At 38.1% G+C, this 11,548-nt stretch overlaps 1 non-coding gene across 1 annotated transcript; it reads left to right on the forward strand.

The window, feature by feature from the left end:
- Positions 1-883: 883 nt before the first annotated feature.
- TRNAC-GCA lies at positions 884-956 on the forward strand. The gene has a single exon. It is a non-coding gene; the product is annotated as a tRNA-Cys (tRNA).
- The last annotated feature ends 10,592 nt before the right edge of the window (positions 957-11,548 follow it).

An 11,548-nucleotide genomic window follows, 5' to 3' on the forward strand; every position in this document is an offset into this window, starting at 1 on the left:
CTGAAGTGAAGTCGCTCAGTCGTGTCAGATTCCTTGCGACCCCATGGACTGTAGCCTACAAGGCTCCTCTGTCCATGGAATTTTCCAGGCAAGAGTACTGGAGTGGGTTGCCATTTCCTTCTCCAGGGGATCTTCCCCACCCAGGGATCGAACCCTGGTCTCCCGCATTGCGAGCAGACGCTTTACCGTCTGAGCCACCAGGGAAGCCAAGTAAAGCTGCTGTAATCATATATGTTCACATTTTTGTGTGGATATAGTATTCAGGCTTGTGTATTCAGTTGCTCTGTTGTGTTTGACTCTCTGTGATCCCATAGACTGTAGCAGCGGAGAAGGCAATGGCACCCCACTCCAGTACTCTTGCCTGGAAAATCCCATGGATGGAGGAGCCTGGTAGGCTGCAGTCCATGGGGTCACGAAGAGTCGGACGCGACTGAGTGACTTCACTTTCACTTTTCACTTTCATGCATTGGAGAAGGAAATGGCAACCCACTCCAGTGTTCTTGCCTGGAGAATCCCAGGGACGGGGGAGCCTCATGGGCTGCCGTCTCTGGGGTCGCACAGAGTCGGACACGACTGAAGCGACTTAGCAGCAGCAGCAGCAGACTGTAGCAGGTCAAGTACCTCTGTCCATGGGATTTTCCAGGGAAGAAGCTGGAGTTACTTGCCATTTCCCTCTCCAGGGGGTCTTCCCGATCCAGGGAGTGAACCCATATCTGCTGAATTGGCACGTGGATTCTTTACCACTGAGCCATCTGGGAAGCCCGTAATTTTTCAACTCATGGGTAAATACCAAGGAACAAATTACAAGATTGTATGATCAGAGTAAATTTAGTTTTGTAAGAAAGAGTCAAGCTGTCTTTCAAAGTGGCTATACTGTCTTGCTTCCCTGATGGCTCAGATGGTAAAGCATCTGCCTGCAATGCAGGAGACCCAGGTTCGATTCCTGGGTCGGGAAGATCCCTTGAAGAAGGAAATGGCAATCTACTCTAGCACTCTTGCCTGGAAAATCCATCCCATGGACGGAGGAGCCTGGTAGGCTACAGTCCATGTCTCGCAGAGTCGGACATGACAGAGCGAATCTCTACTATTTCACGTTCCCACCAGCAATGAATAAGTGTTCCTGATACTTCACATCCTTGCTATGAAGAGCATCTGTTGTTGTTGTTTTGGATATTGAACATTCTAATAAGCATGTGGTAGTAACTCATTGTTCTAATTTGCATTTCCCTGATATGTGGTGGGGAGCATCTTTTCCTATGTCTATTTGACAGCATATCTTCTTTCATGAGGTATCTCCTAAGGTCTTTGGTCCATTTCTCAATTGGTTGGTTGGTTTTTTACTTATTAATGACTTTTAAGAGTTCGTTGTACATTTTGGCTAACAATACTTTCAAACACTGCTTTCAAAACAATACTTTTTAAATGATTCTTCTGCAAGCATTTTCTTCCAGTCTCTGGTTTGTCTTTTTGTCCCCTTGACAGTGTCTTTCCCAGAGCAGAAAATTTCATTTTTGTAACATCCAGCTTATCAATTCTTCCTTTCATTGATGATGCCCTTGGTGTTCTATCTAGAAAGTCATCACCATACCCAAGATCATCTAGATTTTCTCCTATATTATCTTATAGGAGTTTTACACTCTTGCAATTTATGTTTAGGTCTGTGATTCATTTTAAGTTAATTTGTGTGAAAGAGGTAGGGTCTGTATCTGGGTTCACTTTTTTACATGTCAATATCCGTTTGTCTAGCATCATTTACTAAAAACAGTGTCTTTGCTCCATTGTACTGCCTTTCCTCCTTTATTGAGGATCAGTTGACTGTATCTATGTGGATCTATTTCTGGGCTCTCTATTCTGTTCCTTTAATATATTTTCTGTTCTTTCTTCAATACAACAATGCCTTGATTATTGTAGCCTTACAATAAATTTTTAAATTGGGTATTATAAATCCTCCAACTTTGCTCTTCGATATTCTGTTGGCTATTCTGAGTCTCTTGCCTGTCCATATGAATTTTAGAATCAGTTTGTCATTATCCATGAAATAATATTAGGATTTTGATTGAGATTGCATTGAATATATAGAGCAAGTTGCAAAGAATTAACATCTGGGCAATTCTGAGCCTTCCTATGCTTTGACATGAAATATCTCTGCATTTGTTTTGTCCTTTTTTGTGTTTTGTTCCTTGGAGTTTTGTAGCTTTCTTCTTATAGACTATGTACATATTTTAAATTCATATCTATTTCATTTTACTGAATAAAGTGTAATCAATATTGATTTTGAATTCACTTATTTATTTCTTATGCATAGAAAAGCAACTGACTTTTGTATATTAACCTTGTATCTTGCAACCTTGCTATAATCACTTAGTTCCAGGAATTTTTGTCAATTCTTTTCAAATTTTTTACTTAGGTAACCATGTCATCTGTGAACAAAACCAGTTTTATTTATTCTTAATTTGTATACTTTTATATACTTTTCTTGTCCTGTTCATTAGCTAGCATTTCTGGTACAAGTTTACAAGCATTTGTGACAGGGTTTTTTTTTTTTTCCCCCTGGTGTTTAGCAGGAAGGCTTTGAATTTCTCATTATTAAATATGATGCTAGTTGTAGGATTTTTGGCATTCTTTATTAATTTGATTAAGTTCCTATTTATTCCTAGTTTACTGAGTGTCTTTATGATGAATGGGTATTGGATTTTATCAAATGGGTTTTTTGCATTTATTAATGTGATTATTAACTTTTTCTCTTTTGTTTGTTGATGTGATGAATTACATTGATTGATTTTCAAATACTGAACTAGTCTTTTATACCTTGAATAAACCTCTTTTTGGCCATGGTATATAATGTTTTTCACACTGTCAGATTTGATTTGCTGACATTTTGTTGATAATTTTTGCATCTATGTCAATGAAAGATAGCAGTCTATAGTTTTCTTGTCATATTGTTATGTGCTTTGGTTTTAGGCTAATACTGGGCTCAGAGTTAGGAAGTATTCCATTTGCTTCTTTATTCTAAAAGAGACTGTAAACAATTCATATAATTTCTTCCTTAAATATTTAGTAGAATTCACCAGTGAACACTTATGGCATGGTGTTTTCTGTTGTATTCATTAATGATTCAATTTCTTTCATATATACAAGCCTATGCAGATTTTCTATTTCATTTTGTGTAATTTGGGGAAGACTGTATCTCTCAGGGACTTGATCTTTTTCATATACATTATCAAATTTGTGGGAACAAGGTTGTTAATCATATTTTTTAATAAAATTTTAATGTTCAAGGGATCTGCTGTGATAATCTCATTTTATTTCTGATCTTAGCAATTTATGCCCTTTCTCTTTTTTTTTTTCCTTAGTTAGCTTAGCTGGAGTCTTATTATTGGTTTTGCTAATCTTTCCAAAGAAACAGCTTTTGCATTCACTAATTTTCTCTATTGATTTCTGTTCTAATTCTTGGTTTTTTTCTTTTGTTTACCTTGAATTTGTTCTTTTTATATATATATATATTTTTTTTTTCCTAAGGTGGACACTTAGTTGATTGATTTTAAGTCCGTTTTCTAATATATCCATTCAATGCTATAAATTCCCATCAAAGTGCTTCCTTTTCTGCATCCCATAAATTTTAGGCTGTGCTTTCATTTCCATTGAGTTCAAAATATATTTTAACTTCTCTTAAGATTTCTTCTTTGAGTATTATTTAAAATGTGTTTAACCTCCAAATATTTTAGAGTTTTCAGCTTTCTGTTATTGATTTCTAGTTTAATCCCCCTGTTGTATGAGAGCAGATGTCGTAAGAATTCTCATCAAATATTTGCTTGTTTGATGGTGCAGAATGTGGTGTATCTTGGGGAGTAATCTATTGCACTGTTGTTGGATGAAGTAGTTTGTAGATATCTATTATATCCCATTGATTGATGCTATTACTGAGTTGACTATGTGCTTACTGCTTTTCTGCCAGCTGAATCTCTCAATTTCTGAAAGAGGAGTGTTAAAATCTCTAGTTGCAATAGTGGATTCATTTATTTCTTTTTGTGGTCTTTTCACTTATTGTTTCACACAGTGTATGCTCTGTTGGGCACACCACACATTGACAATTGTTGTGTCTTCTATGAGGGTTGACTCCTTTATTATTATGTAATATCCTTCATTAGTCCTGATAACTTTCCTTGCTCCAAAGTTGACTCCTTTTGAAATTAATATTTCATGCTCATGCATTCTTTGATTAGTATTAGCATGGTGTGTCTCAATCTATTTACTTTTAATCTATATTACATTAAGACCATTAACATTTAACATAATTGTGTATATAACTTGTATTGATATATACTATATTTGTTGCTGTTTTCTACTTGCTGGTCTTGTTCTTTGTTCCAATTTTCATATTCCAATCATTTCCTGCATTTTGTGTTTTTAATTGAGCATTTTATATGATTCCATTCTCTTTTTTGTAGCATATCCGTTACATTTCATTTTAAATGTGTATTAGTTACTGCTGTGGAGATTGCAATACACCTTTACAACTAATACAAGTAGACTTTCAAATAGCACTATGTCACTTCATGGATAGTACAAAGTAATTCTGATTCCTTCCTCTAACATGTTTATTTTGCTGTCATTCATTTTACTTGTCTGTAAGTATATATATATGTGTGTGTGTGTATGTATATCTAAATACACTGTTACTCTTTTATTTTGAAGAAAGTATTCTGTTAGATCAAATAGAATAAGAAAAATAAATATTTATCTTCACTTATTTTTTCTTGGATGCTCTTACTTACTTCCTGCATCTTATCTATGTTGTTTTCCTCCTCTCTAAAAATCTGCTAGCATTTATTGCAAGACAGGTCTACTGGCAATACATTTTTCTCAATTTTTATTTTCCTTAGGAAGTCTTTCATTTTTGAAAGATAATTTTATAGGATGCAGAATTCTAGTTTTTTCTTTCTTTCTGCACTTTAAACATTTCAGTACACTCATTTTATTTTATTTTATTTTTTTTGGCATGGATTCTGAGAAGTTACAAATATTTCTTAGCTTTTCTCTTGCATATGTAAGGTTTTTTTTTTTTTTTTTTCTTTTGGCTTCTTTCAGGACCTTTTCAGTATCTTTTATTTCCTTTAGTCTGAAAATGATATGCCCAGGTTTAATATTTTAACATTTATCCAGCATGGTGTTCTCTTGGCTTCCTGGATTTGTAGTTTGGTGTCTGACATTAGTCTGGGAAACTTCTCAGTCTTTTGGACGGAGCTGTGTGCTTAGTCATTCAGTATTGTCTGACCCTTTGTGACCTCATGAACTGTAACTCTCCAGGCTCCTCTTTTCATGCATGGTATTTTTCCAGCAAAAATGCTAGAGTGGGTTGCCATTTCCTTCTCCGGGGGATCTTCCTGTCCCAGGGATCGAACCCACATCTCCTGCATTGGCAGATGGATTCTTTACCACTGAGCCACCTGGGAATGCCAAGGGGCTTTACACTTTGTTGTAATTTTTTCTTGATATCTGTACATGAAGTACTGGGTAAAAGAAATTGCTGTAAATAGACCTTTAGTAATGTGGCAGTATGCTGTGGGGGCAGGCAGGCATTCTATAATCCTGCGTTTAGGGGTGCCTCTGCACTGTGAACTTCACAGGTACTTCTCAGTATCCCCCTTTAAAATGGGCTGGAGTTGTGTGTTTTTGTTCTTTTTCATGGAAGCAGGAGGAGACTGGTATTTCTCATTTTCTTTTCTCCATGCAGGAGGCAAGAGCCAACTGGAGTTGGCTATTTCCCTTTCCCAGGTTACTTAGGCTCTAATAACATCCCACCTGGTTAGGCTCTAGTTAATGAGTTACCACTGACAGCAGATCTTATTAAGAATCATGGATTGCTCTACTGTATTTCAAAATGGCTGTTTTCCTCTCCTCATGTGGAAAGCACAGGGTAGTTTTCTCTGGGATTCACTGTAAGAAACTAGTTAAGCTCCTAGGGGGAAATTCACAAAATGTGGGGACCTCCCTGTGAGTTGTTCACCCTGAAGATTTTACTTCTCAGTCTTTCCACCCTGAGCCTCCAACAATTCTTCAGGTAGAATTATTTTCTTACCCCACACTATTTTCCATGGAGGTTTCAGCTCATGGTTTTCTGTTCTGGTAAGTTGTGATTTCCTTTTTCTTTTTTAAAAAGTCTTTGTTTATCTGTTTGGCTTCACCGGGTCTTAGCTGTGGCACATGGGATCTTCAGTCTTGCATGCAGCATGCGGGCTCCTTAGTTGTCTGCAATACATTGGTAGGAAAGTTTCCCCAGGTTACTGAAGTGAGTACACCAATCAGTATCTATCTGAAAGAATGAGAACTAGAAATTGACTGTAGAGGGAAAAAATACTTAAACAAAAATGGGACAACCTAAGGGGAAGGGATTATACAGACCTGACCCTATGAGAAGAGAAAGGGAGTGGGGAATCTTTTGTTGTGCTAAAATTTTGGACTAAGGTTAAAACAAATCCACACATGCAAATGTAGGTTTCAAACTAATAAAATAGAGAAAACTTAATCTCCACAGTTACTTATGATTTTTTTCACAATTCCCAGGGCAAACAGGCAGTTGTGAATACAACTCACATATAAGAAATTAAACCATTGGGATGGGATTGGAGAGCACTGACCTCTAAACATAATCAGTATTTGTGATTTCAATTCAGTTATAACACTACATGGATCACTATAAAAATTTGTATAAAGCTGGGAAATCTATTCCCAGGAGTTTCATATATAGTTAATATAACAACTACCTTGAGCCTAAAGGATTAAAGTAATTCAAAGTATATTAATCCCACCTGAGCAATGCAAAGCTTTGTTTGGTTTACCCCAGAATCACCAGAGCTTTCTTGAGCTTTCAGAATATTCATTGGTAGTTGAATTTAGTTCTTCATCTTTTTTCTTTTGTGGGGGCATCCACGATTTTATAAAACATTGAAATTAAAAGATTACCATCATATTTACTATTTATTCTATAACTCTAAAATATTATTATTTTAAAAGTTTAGCAATTTTGTTAGAAATAATTCTCCTTCTCCCACTTCTATGTCTCCCCCAAACACGGTGTATACCACATAGCTTCAAAATAAAAGAAATGAAGCAAAACAAATAAATCTCTTAACAAGTATAGTAATAAATATGCAAAATAAATCATTTTATAAACATCAGAGCTGCATGTTCTTAACTCAGATGCAATTTTTTTTAATGAAACCTGATAGTCTTGGTACAAAAGATTTGATTAGAGAGTAATTCAAAATGGAAAATATTGATAAAATGACTTTTAAAATATATGTCTCTACATCAAAAACAAGAATATATTTGTTTTAGTACTTGAAATTCTGTAATTTTTGAGCCCATGGCTATGTTCTTACACATTAAACTTTTCAGAAAAATAAAAGATCACGCTTATTGGCAATTTCTAATTCCTCTTGAACTGTTGTGTTGTATGAAAACTATCATACACCTCTGCTCATACCCTGAAGAAAATGAATATTATTGATATATCAAGCTGTTAAAAATCTTTTAACTGGGGCCCTCAGGATATAAAGTTTTAATGAAATGTCAGAAAATTATATGTTAACAAAATTTTATTTTAATAGGTGTTTTTTGGCGGGGAAATCTTTTTTTTTTTTTTACTGCTTGGGTTTGATAAGGCCAACAGGTCAGAAGATAACTGCCATTGAATAGACAGTTTATACTCTCAGATTCAAGAGAGGGAGAACACATCACATCATGAGGGGCTACACTGGGAATCACCTGTAGTCACCTGCAGGGCAGACCATTAGCAAAAGCCTATATTGTAGTTTCCAAGGGAAAGCAGGCGAGACAGGGCAAGCAGGCTTAGAACTGGCTAAGTTTGAATACTTTTAGTGGCTTTAAAGAGTAGGGTCTGTCCATGGTTGCTTAGTACCTGGCCTTGGGTTAATTAAGGTAGGTGGATATTGGTCCAGAATATAAGAGTCCAATAGGCAAGGTAGTGGTGGGTATGGACTAAATAGGCTGCTCAGGAAAGCAGCTTGAGCAGACTCTTGCCAGGGATTCAATACTGGATCAAATAGTACTATAAAAGTGAAAGTCACTCAGTAATGTCCAACTGTTTGTGACCCCATGGTCTATATAGTCCATGGAATTCTCCAGGCCAGAATACTGGAGTGGGTAGCCTTTCCCTTCTCCAGGGGATCTTCCCACCCAGGGTTTGAGCTCAGGTCATCTGCATTGCAGGTGGATTCTTTACCAGCTGAGCCACAAAAGCTGTTACAATTGTTTCTCCAATGTCTTAACACTAGTTTGAACTTGCTTTTTTGGGTGTTTGAGTGGCCTGAATAGTAGGAGATACCTTAATAGAGTAGGACATAGTTGGCCTAAACAGCATAGAAAACATGAGAGAAAAAGGAAAGAAACAAATAGAAGTATAAGGGGTCCTTATAGGCTGCTCATAACTTCAGTTTCTCATTAGGTGACATTAGCCAAGACAACAGATCTGAAATTTCTGTGGTAACTGATAGTATCTCCATGGTATTATAATGTGATAAAAGTGTTGAAGCTATGCCCCATAGAGTTAAAAAACATATTTTGAAACCACACCCCAAAGGGTGAACAGAAACTGATGACTATCAGAAATCCTTGAGCTTGTCTTATAGTTTGTTAAAACCCCCTTCACCTTGGTCTATCTTCACTGAGCAAGCTCACCTTAATTATTTTGTTGCAAATTGCATACCCTCCAAGCTTCATGTAACCTAAACAGTAAGGTGTTTGTCACAGTTTTTTCCCAGGAACTTGAATCAGCTGTGTCTAGTTCAAGCTTGAGCAAGCTTAGGCTGGCTGGGACCACCAACATTAAAACTGGACCTGTGCAGATTCCAATAAATAAACTTTTGACATTAGAGGGCCCCATACTCTACCCTAAGTTCAGTTCAGTTCAGTCGCTCAGTTGTGTCTGACTCTGCGATCCCATAAATTGCAGCACGCCAGGCCTCCCTGTCCATCACCAACTCCCGGAGTTCACTCAGATTCACGTCCATCGAGTCCGTGATGCCATCCAGCCATCTCATCCTCTGTCATCCCCTTCTCCTCCTGCCCTCAATCCCTCCCAGCATCAGAGTCTTTTCCAATGAGTCAACTCTTTGCATGAGGTGGCCAGAGTACTGGAGTTTCAGCTTTAGCATCATTCCTTCCAAAGAAATCCCAGGGCTGATCTCCTTCAGAATGGTTTGGTTGGATCTCCTTGCAGTCCAAGGGACTCTCAATAGTCTTCTCCAACACCACAGTTCAAAAGCATCAATTCTTCTGTGCTCAGCCTTCTTCACAGTCCAACTCTCACATCCATACATGACCACAAGAAAAACCACAGCCTTGACTAGATGGACCTTAGTCAGCAAAGTAATGTCTCTGCTTTTGAATATGCTATCTAGGTTGGTCATAACTTTTCTTCCAAGGAGTAAGCGTCTTTTAATTTCATGGCTGCAGTCACCATCTGCAGTGATTTTGGAGCCCCCCAAAATAAAGTCTGACCCTGTTTCTACTGTTTCCCCATCTATTTCCCATGAAGTGATGGGACGAGATGGCGTGATCTTCGTTTTCTGAATGTTGAGCTTTAAGCCAACTTTTTCACTCTCCTCTTTCACTTTCATCAAGAGACTTTTTAGTTCCTCTTCACTTTCTGCCATAAGGGTGGTGTCATCTGCATATCTGAGGTTATTGATATTTCTCCCAAAAATCTTGATTCTAGCTTGTGTTTCTTCCAGTCCAGCATTTCTCATGATGTACTCTGCATATAAGTTAAATAAGCAGGGTGACAATATACAGCCTTGACGTACTCCTTTTCCTATTTGGAACTAGTCTGTTGTTCCATGTCCAGTGCTAACTGTTGCTTCCTGACCTGCATACAGATTTCTCAAGAGGCAGGTCAGGTGGCCTGGTATTCCCATCTCTTTCAGAATTTTCCACAGTTTATTGTGATCCACACAGTCAAAGCTTTAGCTTAGTCAATAAAGCAGAAATAGATGTTTTTCTGGAACTCTCTTGCTTTTTCCATGATCCAGCAGATGTTGGCAATTTGATCTCTGGTTCCTCTGCCTTTTCTAAAACCAGCTTGAACATCTGGAAGTTCACAGTTCACGTGTTGCTGAAGCCTGGCTTGGAGAATTTTGAGCATTACTTCCCCACCATTTTTGAACACACATCCCATACAGAAGCAGTGTAACTGAGACTTCACAGAATATTGATTACTTCATCTTTTCTCTGCCTCCAATTGTCTTTCCCCACGCCTAAGACCACCTGCTTCTGTATCCCATAAATAGTTTATGCCCCTCACCTTCAGGGAGGAAGATCTGAGACTGGCTTTCCCATCTCCTTGCTTAGCTGCCTTGTGAATAAACCCTTTCTTTACTGCAAACCTTGGTGTCTCTGTTTTGGCTTGCTGCACATCAAGCAAATGAAACTGGTTCAGCAATAGTGTGCGTTAAGTATTTTTTGATAATATTTTGGTGTATCCCTGTATGGAAACAGTGACCGACTTTATTTTTTTGGTCTCCAAAATCACTGCAGATGGTTACTGCAGCCATGAAATTAAAAGACACTTGTTCCTTGGAAGAAAAGCTATGGCCAACCTAGACAGCATATTAAAAAGCAGAGACATTACTTTGCCAACAAAGGTCCATCTATTCAAAGCTAGGGTTTTTCCAGTAGTCATATATGGATATGAGAGTTGGACTCTAGAGAAAGCTGAGTGCCAAAGAATTGATGCTTTTGATCTGTGGTGTTGGAGAAGATTCTTGAGAGTCCCTTGGACTGCAAGAAGATCCAAACAGTCCATCCTAAAGGAGATCAGTCCTGAGTGTTCATTGGAAGGACTGATGCTGAAGCTGAAACTTCAATATTTAGGCAACTTGATGCAAGGAACTGACTCATTTGAAAAGACCCTGATGCTGGGAAAGATTGGAGGCTGGAGGAGAAGGGGAAGACAGAGGATGAGATGGTTGGATGGCATCACTGACTCAATGGACATGAGTTTGAGTAAACTCTGGGAGTTGGTGATGGACAAGGAGGCCTGGCATGCTGCAGTCCATGGGGTCGCAAAGAGTCAGACATGATTGAGTGACTGAACTGAACTGGTGTATCCCTCAGGGCAAGGTGGCAGGCACAGCAGCTATGTTTGTGGAAGGGTATGAACAGATAGCTCAGTCAAGTGTACTCCCTTAGATAGGGGTACATGAGATGGCAAGAACAAGGATTATACCAGAAACGTGGATTAAATGGACAGCAAACCCCCAAAATATAATAGAAGCTCTAATAACAAACTGCCTGCTTGTAGCTCAAACCGTAAAGACATTTCCTGCAATGCGGGAGATCTGGGTTCAATCCCTGGGTCAGGAAAATCCCCTAGAGAAAAGCATGGCAATCCGCTCCAGTATTCTTGCCTGAAGAATTCCATGGACAGAGGAGCCTGGCAGGCTACAGTCTGTGGAATCATAAAGAGTCAGACAGGACTGAGCAACTAACATTTTAACTTTCTTTCTAATAAAGAAGAATAGAAATA

The sequence above is a fragment of the Oryx dammah genome, unplaced genomic scaffold (assembly GCF_014754425.2).
Source record: "Oryx dammah isolate SB20612 unplaced genomic scaffold, SCBI_Odam_1.1 HiC_scaffold_4, whole genome shotgun sequence".
Classification (NCBI taxonomy): Eukaryota; Metazoa; Chordata; class Mammalia; order Artiodactyla; family Bovidae; genus Oryx; species Oryx dammah.